The sequence below is a fragment of the Cupressus sempervirens genome, chromosome 4, assembly GCF_028749045.1.
Source record: "Cupressus sempervirens isolate cs-2001-9-10 chromosome 4, ASM2874904v1, whole genome shotgun sequence".
NCBI classification, from domain to species: domain Eukaryota; kingdom Viridiplantae; phylum Streptophyta; class Pinopsida; order Cupressales; family Cupressaceae; genus Cupressus; species Cupressus sempervirens.
This window is the reverse complement of record NC_143121.1, coordinates 373,840,743-373,857,797: the sequence shown is the minus strand read 5'-3', so window position 1 is coordinate 373,857,797 and position 17,055 is coordinate 373,840,743. Positions and strand designations below refer to the sequence as shown.

The window sequence follows — 17,055 nt, the reverse complement described above, 5'->3', positions numbered from 1 at the left end:
CGGGATACAATCAAGTGATAGTTGAAGAAGAAGACAGATTGAAAACAGCATTCACCACGAAATGGGAAACATTTGCATATAGAAGGATGCCTTTTGGCTTGATCAATGCCGGTGCAACATTTCAAAGAGCTATGGACTATGCCTTCAAGGACTTAAAAGATAAATGCATTATCATTTACATGGATGACATAACGGTATTTTCAAAGAATAGAGAGGATCACATAATGGACTTAAGGAAAGTTTTCACAAGATGTAAAAGGTTTGGGATCTCTTTGAATCCAAAGAAATGTATGTTTGGAGTTACCGAAGGGAAGCTTCTGGGACATGTGATTTCAGAAAAGGGTATAATGATAGATCCAAAAAGGGTGGAAGCAATTTCCAAACTTGGCGTACCAGGTAGCAAGAAAGAGCTCAAATCTTTCTTTGGAAAGATCAACTTCGTAAGGAAGTTCATATCTGCATTTGTTGAGATTGTGAAACCGATGAATGACATGTTGAAGAAGGATGCAAAAGTAGATTGGACTCCAGCAGCGAAAAGGGCATTTGAGGAAATAAAACATGCTATTATCAATGCACCAATCCTGGTAAGCCCGGATTACGAGAGGCCATTCAACATATATTCTTTTGTCTTTGATCACGCATGTGCGGCCATTCTAACACAGAAGAATAAGGAACGTGAAGAGCATCTAATTGCCTTCATGAGTGCACCTTTCAGGGAGGCCAAATTGAACTACCCAAATGTGGAGAAACAAGCCTATGCCTTGGTGAAAGCGGTAAAGAAATTCAGGCATTACATCTTGAGAAGCAAAGTACATGCAATCGTGCTAGACACAGTAGTAAAGACTTTGTTAATGCAAAGTGAACTTGGAGAAAGAAGAGGCAAGTGGGTTGCCATTATTCAAGAATATGACATAGAGATCCAACCAATGAAACTAGTCAGAGGACAACAATTAGCGCAGACCATGGCATCAAAAGGACCTAGACTAGTACAGCAAGTTTATGAGTTGGAGGAGGTGCATCCCGATGAATGGTACCAAGACATAATCAACTATCTTTTAAATCACAGATGTCCTTCACATTTGAACCCAATGCAAAAATGGGCGCTGAGATTTAAGAGCAGAAAATACATGCTACAAGGAGTAGTGTTGTACAAGAGGAATCATGAGGGAGTATATTTGAGATGCGTTGGAAAGGAAGAAGCAAAGAACATTTTAGAACATTTTCATGACAAATGGGGAACAGGACATAGATCAGATTTGGTCACAGCACATTGGATACTAAGAGCCGGATACTATTGGCCAACTTTGTTTAAGGACACGAGCATGTGAAGGCTTGTCATGTTTGCCAAACTGTGGTGAAGAGACAAAGAAACCCAGCGATGCCTTTGCGGCCAATCATTGAGGTGAGACCTTTCGCAATGTGGGGATTTGACTTCATTGGTCCCATCAATCCACCTTCCTCAGCACAACACAGGTATATTCTAACCGCAACTGACTACTGTACTCGGTGGTCAGAAGCCCAAGCTTTCAAGAATTGTATTGCTGAGATCGTCATTAAGTTCTTAGAGGAAAAGATCACCACTAGGTTTGGTTGTCCTTCTGCTTTTGTATGTGATAATGGTTATGCTTTTACTTCTTTGAAATTTCATACTTGGAAATTTGACCATGGGGTTATTTTAAAATTTTCATCAGGATATTATCCCCAGGGTAATGGCCTAGCAAAATCTACAAATAAGAACCTTTTGACCGTGATTGGAAAACTCTTAGACAGGAATCCAAAAGATTGGCACACGCAACTGAGATACACCTTGTGGGCGGATAGAACTAAAGTGAAAGAGTCCATAGGAAACACACCTTATCATTTGGTTTATGGACAAGATCCTATATTCCCGATCCAATTGAAAATTCCAACTTTGAGGTTCATACAGGAGCACTATGATGAGAATGAAGACCGAGCCCAGGCTAGGTTGACTCAACTGATGCAATTGGATGAGAAGAGAGATGAAGCCCTAGATAAATTTGCAAAACATCAAGGGGTAGTGAAACGTTGGTTCGATAGGACAGCACAAAATAAGGCCTTTAGGATTTCAGACTTGGTCTTATATTGGGACAAAGCCCATAAAAGGAAGGGACAACATGACAAATTCGACAAACTATGGAAGGATCCCTTCCAAATATCCGAGATCATCGGAGATAATGCATTTAGACTAAAGACACTCACTGGCGAGGATGTCCCATTGCCCGTCAATGGACAATTCCTCAAGCATTATTTCCAAGCCTAGGACTCCACCCGGAGCCCTTTTGTACATAGTTAGAATAGGTTTTCTTTCAGTTAGTAGTTTAGTTTTCTTTCAGTTCTTTAGAATAGAGTTTGTCTTGGACCATTTGGCCCAAGTGTTTAGAGTAGTTTCCCTTCTAGTTTTTAGGGTAGTTTTCTTTTCAGTTGTTTAGTTTAGATGTTGTAAGGGAGCTCGAGTTTGATTTGCATCAAGTCATTTGACTTGAAATCTTTTACTTTTCCCTTAGTTAGCAATTTTGGTTTTGGGCCTTTGCAAGCGCAAAAAGGGGGTCCATGTTATCTCTTGTGGGCGAGGTGTGTAGATTTTACATTTTTGGTGACAAAACGGAGTCCGTCTTGTTCATTTCTCGAATACATTTAACAAGGTTCAGAGGTTAAAGGATGTGCTTAGTCATTGGTCTATGGTAGGACTTTTACTAAATTTGGGTTTAACTTGATAGAGGTTCTTGAGCTATCTTTGACATGGTTACAACATTCTACTCACACTTAATTGCTCTGAGTTCTTGATGTCTCAAAGAGAAATTGACTTAGTGAAAATCATACGCCTGCTTCAGCGCCACTGTGGTCTTCCAAACCCTCCGCAAGCTTTATTGCTTGCAAACCAAACAAAAGATTGAAAAGAAAAGGAAAAAGAGAAAATATCATGAGAAAGGAGAAAAAGCAGTATCAAAGTGAAAATAAAGATGAAATTTGGTTCAAGGGTGTGCAATCATCTCTACCGGTGCTATAAAAATAATCACTAAAGGTAGAACCTTGATTGTGGTGCCGCAGCGATAACTCCGTCGAGGCTATAGGCGCCTGACTGGCAGCAGGGCTCTATCCAGGTTGCTTTTGAAGTAAGAATATTATAATAGCTAAGTTCAAAGGATCTAAGAGATTATCGAGTTCTTATTGAGTGGGGAATAAATCATTTGCACACGCTTGAGTAACTTATGGTCAAAGAACTTAGGTTCAACTTGAGAGTTCTTTCCCTCGTTGAGTGCTAGTCCTTAAGTAGGTTTTTGGATAAACCATCCTGAGATTTTTTGTTGTAAGTTGTTTTATTCTTGAAACTTTCAGGAACATTTCACCTGTGGAGTCACCAGATGTTGTGAGGTTTTCACACATCGCCCCAAATCTTGGGGACCCCCTTTTTCTTTTAATCACCTCGGAAAATTTTTGGATTGCCCAAAATTTTTTTTGAGTTTTGAGAATTTCACGCCTTGGCACCTTCAGGACAAATTTGGGAGGCTTAGCTTATTTTCACCCAATTTCAACTTGATTTTCCAGAGCTATCAATTTTATCCTTAGGCCAAATAATTTTTTCAGTTAATTTCAACTTGGCAGGATAAAGTTGTGAATTTTGTACTTAGACGTTTTCTTTTGAAATTTTGGTTTTAACTCTGTAAATTTGGATAATTCTCAAAAGAGAAATTTTAATCAGACTTAAGTTTTTGGAAAATCTCAAATTTTTCTTTGGTGAAATTTTTTTAATCTTGTTGAGGAAAAGTGCAAAAAATCGATTTTTAGTTCTAAATGCAATTTAAATTTTTTTTTTTTTAGCTTGGCAAAATCGATTTGGTAGAAAATTGCAAAAAAATTGGCTTTAATTGGATTAATTGCCTTGAAAACTTTTAAGTTTTTAATGAATTTGGTAATTTAATATTGAAAAAAATGGCTTTTGGTTAGCCAAAATTCAAATTTAATGACGTATTAATTACTAAACCCTCATTAAATGAAAATATTTAACACCCTCAAGGCCATTTAATTTCGTTTTGCAATTGGAGCTAATTGGTAAATTTAAAAGTGCAATTTTCTTTTGGCAAAATTAATTTTTTTGAGCTAAGTATTTAATTGTGGGCCTTAACTTGAATTTAATTTTTGTTTTTTGTTTTCTCCTAGACCATGTAGGCCAACTTTATGGAGAAAGAAAATTGGCTATAAAGGGAGTCTCCTCCCCATTTCATTTTCACAAATCACTTTTCTTCCTCTCCATGTGGGCAAATTTTGTGGAGGAGCAGATTTTTTCCAGACTTGGGGGCGAATTTTGTGGAAGCGAATTTAGTGGAAGGCAGTTTTTTGCATGCTTGGGCAATTTTTGCTTGCATTTCTCCATTTTTAGACCTTGGCGATTTTTCTTGTGGGCAGATTTTTGCAGATTTTGGTGGTTTTTTCCTCCATTTGTGGGCTGCGATTTGTGCCCTAAGTAGCATTTTGGGCAGATTTCAGACTTCATGCTTGGGCGGATTTGAGACAAAGGCAAAATTTTCCATTCTTGGCATTTTATTGAGGCAGGTCTGATTCTGATTTTTGGGAAATTTGTGGTGAAGGTCTAATTTTTCTCCTATTTAGGATTGCATTTTTTATATCAGATTTTGGCAATTTTGTTGGGAGAAGAGATACATATGAAAGTTTGATTTTTGCATAGAAGGCAAGTGTTGGATAGTTTTAGGAGTGTAAATTTCTAAGTTGCAAAGGGATTTGAACTTCTTGAAAGTCATATCCTAGGTTCCAAAAAGTCACTATAAGTTTATCGGTTAAGGTGAATTTTCATCAGCTAGAGTTGCAAGGAGTGCTTAAGTCGACATCCATCTTTCATTCTATTCTAAGGATTGCTCTGCTTGGTTCTTCTTGTCTTTTGGTCCACTACTCTACCATCCTGTAATAGGGCGACGAGCATGGAGGATGATAGTGCAAGTAAGAATCCCAAGCGGGCGAACACTAAGAAAGACAAAGAGGATATGACGCCAAAACTTCTTTCTTCTCAAAAATGAAGTGAATAACCGACAGCAATATCTGTACAATGGACATGATACGGATGAGAGACAGACTGAAGGAAGGACAATCCCCCTTGGCAAAGAAGATGTAAACGAGACAAATTTTGGATCGAAGTTGGATGAGTTGGGAAAGGTTGCTATCAAGAAAAAGCATTTGGGCACCCTTTCCTCTCTCAATGCTTTTATTGGATTTGAGAAAGAATATGAGAAGGATCACGAAAGGATACTACAAGCAGCAAGTGGCGTGGCGAAGTCAGCGAAACTCAGGGCAAAGCACACCCCTTGTCCTCCTATGGGAGAAGTTAATGAAAGGCTAGCTAAGTTCATTGCCTTAGCTAAGAAAATGAAAGAAAAGGGAAGATTTATATTAGAAGATCATTTGATGTAAGCCCAAGTGGCAATTTTCCTTTCTTCTAGAATAGGACAAGTGTCTATTTCTGATTGGCCACCATTTTGGTGCCTTCTCATTGGTTGCCACTTTTTGCACTTTTTTCATTGGTCCATTGATGAGGTGGTAGCTTCTCATTGGCTGATGGGGTGGCAACCCTAATTAAGGTTTTGAGGATCCAATCTGGATCATTGATCTTGTTTTGATCTCCAGCGTCCATTGTATTTTTGGCCCCTATAAAAGGTCATTTGCTCTCATTTGTAAAGTGTTGGAGAAATTGTTGTGAAAATAATACCAAAATTGCTCTCTTTTTCATTGTTGCGATTGGCATATTGATCAAGAACATTGGGTGTTATTGCATGTTTTCTACTTCTATTTAGAATTTTCTTTCAAGTTGTTAAAGTTGGTTGCATTTGAAGTTGTTCAAGTGAAGTTAAAGTAGATGAATAGTTGTATGGTAGCATTGGTAAATGTTTGATAGGGATCAATACTAGACCACTAGCATCCTAGCGGCTGGTTGGGAAGCTTTGTGTGGTAAGCTAGTTTATTTTTCCTTTGAATCATTGCACCTGTGGAAGTGAGGCTGCTGGTCAGCTCTCATTAAGTTCGATCCCCGTCCATTTGCTAGCCTTCTATTCATAGGAGTAGGAGTAGAATAGTAAGTGGCTGGGTAGTCAAAGCTTAGAGAAGCAAGTTAGAGGAGTAAGTTAAGTATTAGAGCACATCCATTCACCTTCCACAACCATCGCTTTCCCACCAACATCATCACTAGCAAACACATCCTTCATCAGCACCACCATCAACATTATCTGCCTTGGCACATTTCACAAACTGAGCCACCCTCACCTTCATCCCATCAATGTCCAAGTCATCCTAAACAATTTACGTAAGGCCGCCTACATGATTATCAACAAATCACATCGATAAAACTGAGTGAGTGTCCACAAGATTAAGGAACATTGGAGTTATTCTCATATCCCATGAGCAATAACTTTTCAAGAGAGGAATTGTATGCTTGATACTCCGTGTCGAATATTCAAATCCTAATATGTTATGTAAGTTATACAAAACTCACATCAACAAACACCCAAACACAACAAGTGCACAAGTTACAGGCACAAAAGATGGCTAGTACACCCACTCCACTAGGGACGCAACCTTCTTCTTAGTCTTGTTTTGTTTTGATGTACTTAGTTGTTTAGTTGTCTCTATTTTATCATCCGAAGACGACTTTTCTTTTGGGGTGACGAGATTAGTTAGTGTCCAAAAGGTTGCCTAACAGTTGAGTCACCCCTTTGGGAGATATGTGTACATCGTCTGAATTGAACTTCGAAGGATCATTGTACTCGTGATTGTATACTCTGCTTATATGAATAAAGTACTATCTCATTCTTTCTTATATTCTGTAATGACCCTCCTCAAATCTACTCTCAAAAATGCTGATGAAAGCTCAAGGAATTTCATCAAACAATTCACATGCAAGGGACGTATGACTGATATAGTATTTTAGCTGGCTTTAAATGACTCTTTCTTCAATTTGCATCAATGAGAATCTTGTGCTAGAAGACTCCAAATGGACTACACAATGACCTAACATGAGTGTGCTACTAATTTTGACAATATTCAGTGCATATATATGATCTAAGCATGAGAAATGAATACCTACAGCCAACTGACATTTTTACAAACAGTTGGTATGCAAACTAACTAACTGATAAATAATGATATTGAATTGCTTAAATGACACCAGCAACTATTATCTCCTTAATTGCAATTAAATTTCTAATACAATGCTTATGAAATATGGCCAAGACTTTTGGCATTTACATGGATTACAAAATGATAATGCTGGTATAATGCACACTTACAGCTGAAACTTATAATGCCTTAAAAACAATACTAACAAGGGAACCTGGTTGTAGATGGCTGTAATAATTTCCTTCAATGCTGCCCTTTCTACTTTGCTTTTCCGATTTGCTTTTTCGAACTGCTTTTTTGGATCTGCTTTTTGAACTGCTCTTACGGACTGCTTTTTCAGCCTGCTTTTTTGGACTACTTTTACGGACTACTTTTTCAGCGTGCTTTTTCGGTTCCGCTTTTTCGGACTGCTTTTTCGTATCTTCTTTTTCGGACTGGTACCATGTTAAATATCAAGACCATATCTTTCAATGGTGTCAAGATTTCCAGCTTGAAGGGATTTCGTCTTTCAAACTATTGAGACATAATCTCCAAAAAAATTTCCAATTTCTTTGATATTTCCAAGCATACTAAAAAGAAGCTCTTTCCTTTCTTTTATAGTGTTCTCACAAGAGCTCAATCCTTCGTTTTCTCCATGTGGGATAAAACATCACTCCCTTTGTGCAACTTATGTCTCCAATGTGTTATAAAATAAAGAGGACTCTTTTAATTTAAATATTTCTCACAAACTATAGTCTATGCATTAATAAAGTTAAATATTTAAATTTAACTTTATAAAATAGCTTTATCAATGCATAATAAATCTTATCAATGATAAACAAGTCTTCTTGTTGATTTTAAACAATTACCATCGACATACCGCTACCACTGAATGTCTGACCATATCCAAGATGACTTACTATAAATAGTAAGTATGCCCAAAGTTGCCTCAAAACCCCACAGAAAGACTTGCAGCTGAAACTATCTAGGCCAAATGGCCTCTAAGTCCCTTTAATGTCCTAGTTAGCCTACGGGACTGTGGGGAAATAGGCTAACAACAACATCATGCTATAAATGCTAAAAAGGGGACATTACAGTCCGCCCTTCCCAAAATTGCTTGTCCCCAAGCAATGGTCGAACAACAACCCAATCAGTCTGCCTGGATCCCAAATGTAGTCATGAACTATACTTCTGTTAGTCAACATAGGCTCCTGCAACAACCTCTGAAAATTAACCAAGAGGAATCCATAATCAAATTGGCGAATACAACTCACCCAAACTCCAAAGTCAGGAACCCATGAGAAACAAGCTCTCGGAATATTAAAACCCAAGTAGAGTAGATAACCCAAACTGCCAACATAGTAAATACCATCAACACATCCCACTAGCCTATGTGGAATGTACAATACAATTTTGCAACAACGATGAATACTCCCGCATGAAACTGCACCAAATACAGAGAATCCACCTACTGCAATTAACACAACTCTGCAGATCACCGGTCACTGTCTCATAACCATAACACCCATGCATTGTTGATGGTGAATAGTCATTACATGGTATATAGCAAAAACGAGAGCCCAAACCAAACCTGTCTGCCATCAACTCCTCAACACATGGATCAAAAGAAAACCGATGAACATATCCTACAGTATGATGCCGGTAAAAAGAACCAATCCCAGTCAAGGACTCATCCTGCAGACATGATACAACCAACTGTGACTGATCATCAACTAAGTCAGAGGATGATATAGCCAAGAGTGTAGAATCAACAACAACATCACTAGTCTTTGTGCCCTCCAAGTCAAACATATCACAATGCTCAACTGCAGCACCCAACTCAGTTGAACCTACCTCTAGTGGAAACGGACCAAATATGCCAATACTAGTGTCGTGGACAGATATATCCTCATCTCCACTACCTCTATCAACCCCGACCATGGACATCCGCAGATCACCAGACGCCATGGTTCATGATTGTACAAAATCCGGTAAAGACTGCAGTTGCTCTAACTCCATAGTCACCTTAGCCAAATGAAACTGTGACTCCTTGAAAGCCAACTGTGTACTCTCAAGAATCTCAGAAGTCACCTCGAGCTACTGAGTAAGCTCACTCACCTCATTTCCTTGGCCAATAATGCATCGTATGCTGTACTCCCCCACTCCATAAGATAATCTCTGTCGGCTACCAACTGCATATAATTCTGTCTCAGAATCCGAATAGCCTCCCATAAAGAGTAGATCTCTATCAAGGAAAGGTAACTACCTCCCTGCTCATCACTAGTAGGAGAACCTCATCCATAAACTGCTAACAACTGATGAGCAGCGTCGAAATGCTGACAAGCGATAGAAATGTCTCGCTCACTAACTAGACACATGATGGCACTGGCTAGACTATCTCTTGCAAACCTCCTCTGACGCACTGTCTAAAGGAGTATCCTCAAAGTTACTGGTCTCTAGAGTATTACCATCCATATCCTGCGAATCAACTCCAAAGCTTATATCAACATACAGAGTATCAAAAACTGTAGCACTACTATCCAACTCCTCTGTACCAAAAGAAACTGCCAAGGAAACTAAGTCTTCAAAACTACCCACTGCATCCTCCTAGATGTCATCAATGCCAATATGATCCTGGGACTCATCTGTACACACTGCCAAGTATGAAAGATCATCAACACATTCCAGCAAGAATGGTCGACTGGATATATGAACAAAGCCCAACACCGATGTATAAAAACTAATACCAACATTGGACAAACTGTTGGCACAAGAAAAGACAACACTGTGCAATCTGCTAATCAAATCCATGATAGCACCCAAACAATCACTGCTACCAAAAAGTGATAAAGATCTCCAGTCAACTGAATCCCAAACGCCAATACAACAATCTTGAGTCCATATCCGTAAACTAGAACCAGCTGGTAACTCAAGCAAACTCCTCACCTGGGTAATATGACCAATACCATCTAATTCCACATACCTGTCTGACATTGTCCCTATATCCTGGATGTGAATGCAAGATGAACTCGCAACATTATCAACAACCACATATGATCTGCCTGCCGCAGAAAGCTGAGTATCAGGAGTGCAAGATGAAACTAAACTCAACTCCATGCCATGTTTATCCCTATGTCTCTCCCAATCCTGTAATGCCAATGGAATATTCACCAAAGAAGCTCTAGTGTCCTCAAGCTCGCAAGAAAGCTTGTCAACTTCCTCCTCCTTTCTCCTCAAGGCATCTGAATAGTCTCCGACAAGGCTAAGAAGATGGTCACGATTTGATAGAAGATGTAAATAACTCAACTTCATCGTTCCCATTCCTTCCCTAATTGCTTGTAAGTCAACACAAGAAGGCTTTTCCTGAACTCCCTTATGTCTACCCTGTAACTCAATCATCTGAATGTGATCCTCTATCATATCCCGCATCCTGTCATGATGAGATAATGAAGTCACAATACTGTCTTTGCTCACCTTCAGCTGGCTGGACAAATCATGAGGAGTTCTACCAGCCTCAACCTCATGTGACGAAGCATCTAACTGTGCCTGGTATTCTTTCTCAGCAAAGTCATGAATGCTCACTTTCTAATCAACTGTACTATCCTCAAACATGACAATATCCTCAATTGCAGTAACTCCATCCAGCCCAACTGTACTGGAATCACTATCTGTGTCAATCACGCAATCTGTTGTGTCTGTGATATCACCTTCTGATGCAACTGGCTCAACCTACACAACATCTGTAACCCCTTTTGCCTGTGAAGATGATGCAGATAAACCATTACTTGAAGATGTGCTAATGTCTCCTTGTATCGAATTCGCATGTCTGTTAAACTCCTCATACAAGTTTCTGCCTGTCATAGGGAAGGTACGATCCTTAGGCCTATCAATCAGGCTCTTTGACCATGTACATGCCATAGGTGACAAATTCCTCTCTTTTGTCCAAACATACCATAAGTCTTCTGCCAAAAGTTTAGAAATTTCATCCTCCCCCTCAAACAAGATTGTGAACATGATGGAGTGCATCGATGCCAATACTCTCCTGGGATGAAACTCGTCCATAATATTCCAAAATGTATTAAACATCCTGCGAATGTCACTAATACAACCAATTGCCAGCATAATATTTTCAAATCTACACCTTGCAAATACTTCAAGTAATCTTGCCCTCTTTGTGAAATAAGGGTCTCGAATGTTGTCCAACTTTTCAAAGCTTTTTACCATGGCATGAAGTACCTCTTTCATAATTTGATCGTCATAAGAATCAAGGCCAGCTATTATTCTCATGATTTCACTAATGCAAGAGAGAGTTGTAAGTCTTATTACCTCATCATGATGTCTCAATAATCGAGGCTCAACCAATGAACAAAATGCTGGAGATAAAGTTGTTTGCATAGCATCGGGTATTGACTGATCAAACTTGCCTAAATAAGTTTCCAACTCCTCCGAAGTTCTTAGAAGGTCCTCTGTTTGCTGAAATGGACAATCTAATTTCTTCTTTACATTGTGCATTCTTTCTTCCAAATCCTTGTCTCCTGTTAAAGCCATACTGATAATTGAATTCAATCTAAAATAACCCAATCAGGCTGGCAGGAAACTGCTCTGATACCACTGTAATGACCCTCCTCAAATCTGCTCTCAAAAATCCTGATGAAAGCTCAAGGAATTTTATCAAACAATTCACATGCAAGGGACGTATGACTGATATAGTATTTTAGCTGGCTTTAAATGACTCTTTCTTCAATTTGCATCAATGAGAATCTTGTGTTAGAAGACTCCAAATGGACTACACAATGACCTAACATGAGTTTGCTACTAATTTTGACAATATTTAGTGCATATATATGATCTAAGCATGAGAAATGAATACCTACAGCCAACTGGCATTTTTACAAACAGTTGGTATGCAAACTAACTAGCTGATAAATAATGCTATTGAATTGCTTAAATGACACTAGCAACTATTATCTTCTTAATTGCAATGAAATTTCTAATACAATGCTCATGAAATATGGCCAAGACTTTTGGCATTTACATGGATTAAAAAATGATAATGCTGGCATAATGCACACTTACAGCTGAAACTTATAATGCCCTAAAAATAATACTAACAAGGGAACCTAGTTGTAGATGGCTGTAATAATTTCCTTCAATGTTGCCTCTTCTGCTTTGCTTTTCCGATTTGCTTTTTCGAACTGCTTTTTCGGATCTGCTTTTTGAATTGCTCTTACGGACTGCTTTTTCGGTTCCTCTTTTTCGGACTGCTTTTACGGACTACTTTTTCAGCCTAATTTTTCGGTTCCGCTTTTTCGGAATGCTTTTTTCGTATCTGCTTTTTCGGACTGGTACCATATTAAATATCAAGACCATATCTTTCAATGGTGTCAAAATTTCCAACTTGAAGGGATTTCCTCCTTCAAACTATTGAGACATAATCTCCAAAAAAATTTCCAATTTTTTTGATATTTCCAAGCATACTAAAAAGAAGCTCTTCTCTTTCTTTTATAGTGTTCTCACAAGAGCTCAATCCTTCGTTTTCTCCATGTGGGATAAAACATCACTCCCTTTATGCAACTTATGTCTCCAATGTGTTATAAAATAAAGGGGACTCTTTTAATTTAAATATTTCCCACAAACTATAGTCTATGCATTAATAAAGTTAAATATTTAAATTTAACTTTATAAAATAGCTTTATCAATGCATAACAAATCTTATCAATGATAAACAAGTCTTCTTGTCGATTTTAAACAATTACCATCGACATACCGCTACCATTGGATGTCCGACCATATCCAAGATGACTTACTATAAATAGTAAGTATGCCCAAAGTTGCCTCAAAACCTCACAAAAAGACTTGCAGCTGAAACTATCTAGGCCAAATGGCCTCTAAGTCCCTTTAATGTCCTAGTTAGCCTATGGGACCGTGGGGAAATAGGCTAACAACAACATCATGCTATAAATGCTAAAAATGGGACATTACATATTCTAGTATCTGAATGCAATAACTATTCATTTACCCTGTATGGTAAACAAGAGTGTGTCAGAGACTTCAGATGATAACATGATAGCCACCTTGTCATTTTACACAACTCAATCAAACATGGAGCTTGAAGCATACGATGTCATTGATGACATCCTTGATGAGTCATGTATTTTCTGTGACAACTCATTTATACATAATAATAAATTAGTGGAACAATTAAAAATAGAATATCAAGATGACGGTGTTAGAGGTGACCAATTAGAAAATACATGCCAAAGTGACAATGAAACTTTGAAAAACCAGCTGAAAGTTGATGAAGAGATGATTGTTTTAGCCTTGGTTTATTATGATGATACTCACATGATCATTGAAGATATCTACAAGAAGGCACATATAGAAGAGAGACTAAAGGGAATGGAAAGTAACTCTATTGTTGCTGATTTACAAAATGTTAAAGTAGCCTTAGAATCTTTGAAGTCATATTATTTGTGTTTGATTTCAAACAGGGATTGTAGTTTAAAGGTTGCTGAATTATATGCTGGTCAACAAAGGAAAAAAAAGGATGAGGTTAATAAGCTCAATAGGGAGCTTAAGATTGCTCAAGAGAAATTGAATAATACACGAGTTGCTCTTCATGAAGCAAAAAATCAGATTGTTGTCACCAAACAATTTAGGGAGCAGGAGGATAAAAGAAGGCAGGAGTTTTTCCTAGAAGTGATTAAGGAATTAAGTAACAAAACTTTGGACCATTTTCAGCTAGTAGAAAATTCCTTGTTTGAGGTGGATGCTGATGGGACATTTGATAATCCACTTTTTGAGCTGGGTACAAAAGATCTTTCATATTCTCATGATGAGGATGATCCTGACCAGAGGATGTGGGACCCGATTGCAGTTCCTAGTGGTGGGTTTGGTTCACAGGATTGGTGTGTTGATCTAATTTTTTGATTTAGCACTATTTCTCATTCTCCGATCATCTTACACATGGTTTCAATTTTTTACTCAGACATGAGTTGTATAGATTCCTTGCTTAACCAGCTGAATGAATCATGGTTGAGAATTGATGGGAGTTAACATTTGATCATATGGCATGGATATTTAGTTATTTCTTTACTCATGACAGTGATGTACCCAGTTGTATTTCAGATTGATGATGAAATGTATGACCTCTCTGAACCTTTGGTATTGATTTCAGCTATTGAACAATTCGATTCCTTCATTAGTAGTTCAGGATGGATAGTTATTATGGACTTAAGTATGCATTTCCACGAAATATCACTCATAGATGGAGAGTTGTCCATTGTTATTAGTTCCTCGAGACATTTATATATTCTCATATTTAATGGTCATTGTAGTATAGTAGTGTGGGATCTCGGTATTGGTATGGTTGATGCCTTACTTCAGTAGCGTATTGATGAGTGGTTACACAATTTCGGGCATGGAGCGGTTTTAATCAGAGTAGCACAGTAGTGATTTTCAAGGTGATATGGGATCTATGTATCCTATGGACAGATGAGTTGCACTTATACCCCTTGCTACACACTATGAGGGGATGTTATCTCAATGATGTCAAGATGGGCTACAAAGCTACTTGTAGATTTATATGGGATCCTAGTACCAATTGCTTGAGGAAAAGCAATCTCGAGGAGGGAGGACTTGTAATGTCCCTTTTTAAGGACATTAGGAAATTAAGGGCATATCCATTTAATATTAAAATTGACCTACGAGAGCATAACACAAATTTATAAGAAGGGGGTCAATTTAATATTATTAAGTGGGCAATTAAAAGTGACAAGAGAAGGAAACTAAAATGTCATAGTTTTGGGCAATAAGAAAAGGATGGCTTCAATCATTTGGGCGTGCTTGGATATTGATTTGGTCTAAGATTTTCTCTTGGAGAAATTAGGAAGCTTCAACTTCATTTCAGGAATCCAAAGACACAAACCCTCAAGTTCTTCTTGGGTGGATGGGACGTGGCCCCAATTCATCTGTTGTGATGAATTCATGATGAAGTTCACGATTGCATTACAAGTTCTTTTTTAGTTTTCCAATATGACTTTAATACTTTGTTTAAGATTTGATTTTGATATCTGGTTATTGTATTGCTAATGTATAATGCAATAATATGCTTTTTTGAAGAATTTATATGAGCAATTACTAGTTAAATTTGTTGGGTTTTATTTTCATATTCTATCTGTTATATTCTGATTTTTATTTGAGGAAAACTTGGAAAGGGATATCTGGGTAGGATATTACACCACCTTAGTGGGTGTCCCATGGCTGCCTAGTTATGGGACCCAAAATGGGAATCATGGACCAAAAGTGGGTCCCATGGCCTAAAATGGGAGTTGAGGACCAAAAGGGGTTTCAGGACCAATTACTAGTACTAGGACCAGAACTGGGCTTCAAGAGTGAGAAAAATATCATATTGATTTGGGTTTCTGCTTCTCATTCAAAGAAATATATAATATATGCGTGGCTTTCAAAAAACATGACACCTATGTAACTTGTCCCTATGAATGAAATTGGATCCAAAGATAAAGAAGTGAGCAATTCCTTAGAAATACTTGATTGGAATATTTCACTTGTTTGTTAATATTGATATACATTGAATTTCTTGGATATCTTTCGCATTAATAATGCAGATGCCTTTGGCTGGTGCAGAGGAAAGGAGATTCAGGTATTGATTGACAAACAACTGAGAATGGATGCAACAAGGCTGATAATATGTGTGTTATGGGTGTGTGCGTTGCTTAACGGAGTAATGGAGATGAGATTAGTATATTATGTTTGTTGTATCGGTGGGGATAGATTACCACCTAAGACACAAAGTATGGCCTGTTTATTTCCAAGCTAACCGTACTACTGGGTTGTAAATCATTGTTTCTTCTTTGTTGGTGGTTATTCAAAATTTCAAATATAATTCTGCATGTTGCATTCATGCATATCACTAATTTATGTGGAGGTTTGATCTTTGAATAAATGATTAGAATGTTTTTTTAGAAGTCATCCAACATAAAAGAATTTGTAGATTATCCTCAACATACCAGTAGCTTATGTGGAGGTTTGTTACATTTAAATGAAGCCGATTTTCTTTCTGTTAGAAATCACTCAATATAAAGTATCTGTACAATGTATTCAGTATTAAGCTGTTTATGTGGAGGTTTGAGTTTTTAGTAAACAACTCACATGTTTCCCATCTGTCAAAAAACATCCAACATAAAGAACTACATTTTGTATTAAGCTTACAGCTATTTACATGGAGGTTTGATCCACTGATACATTTCCTGTTTGTTGGAAGACACTTAATATTAAGTATGCACCTTGTAGTCATTTTCCATCTGTGAGAAGTTGTCCAACATAAAGATGCTGCAGATTATACTAAATGAATCAATTGCACATGAAGTTGGCTTTATGTTTTTAGTGATGTTTAGTGCTGTGTTTTGCTGCTCTTTGTAGCTCTGTTTTGTTGTCCTGCTGGCAGTTTCATTTTTGGTGTTCTATTGTGATTAAAGCTTAATTTTTTCTATTTCTACAAGAGACACTGAACTTGCAGGGAAGGTAATTGCATTTTTGAAAAGATTGAACCAGTTTCATATTCCAATGCCAAGCGGAGCACAGATATTTGAGGGTGTTAATGAAAAGTTGGGTACTTAGTGAGAGTTGTGCCTTCCAAATTGGAAATTTCTGTTTTATAGTTTATGACAATTAGCATAAAGTGTTATTGTAGTGCTTTTGATATTAAAAGCAACAAAACAAAAGGTGCTGTCCCTACATATGTTACCGTAGAGTTATATTTATACTGATTAGAGAATATTCTTTCAGAAACTATTATATTTATAATTGTATACGAGTGTTACAAAGATCCATTATCTGATTTGTCATTTTTCCTGAAAATTTTGGTGTATGTAAAATATTGTGTAACATTGGGTAAGTTTTAATGCATTTTCATTA

The 17,055-nt window shown here is 37.5% G+C and overlaps 1 long non-coding RNA gene across 1 annotated transcript in view; it reads left to right on the top strand.

The window, feature by feature from the left end:
* LOC149561631 (uncharacterized) overlaps nt 1-16,106 on the top strand; it is a 44,108-nt gene extending 28,002 nt beyond the window's left edge. The window contains exon 2 of the long non-coding RNA XR_016363454.1: nt 15,766-16,106. This is a non-coding gene — a long non-coding RNA (uncharacterized LOC149561631). The remainder of the gene's footprint in view (nt 1-15,765) is intronic.
* The last annotated feature ends 949 nt before the right edge of the window (nt 16,107-17,055 follow it).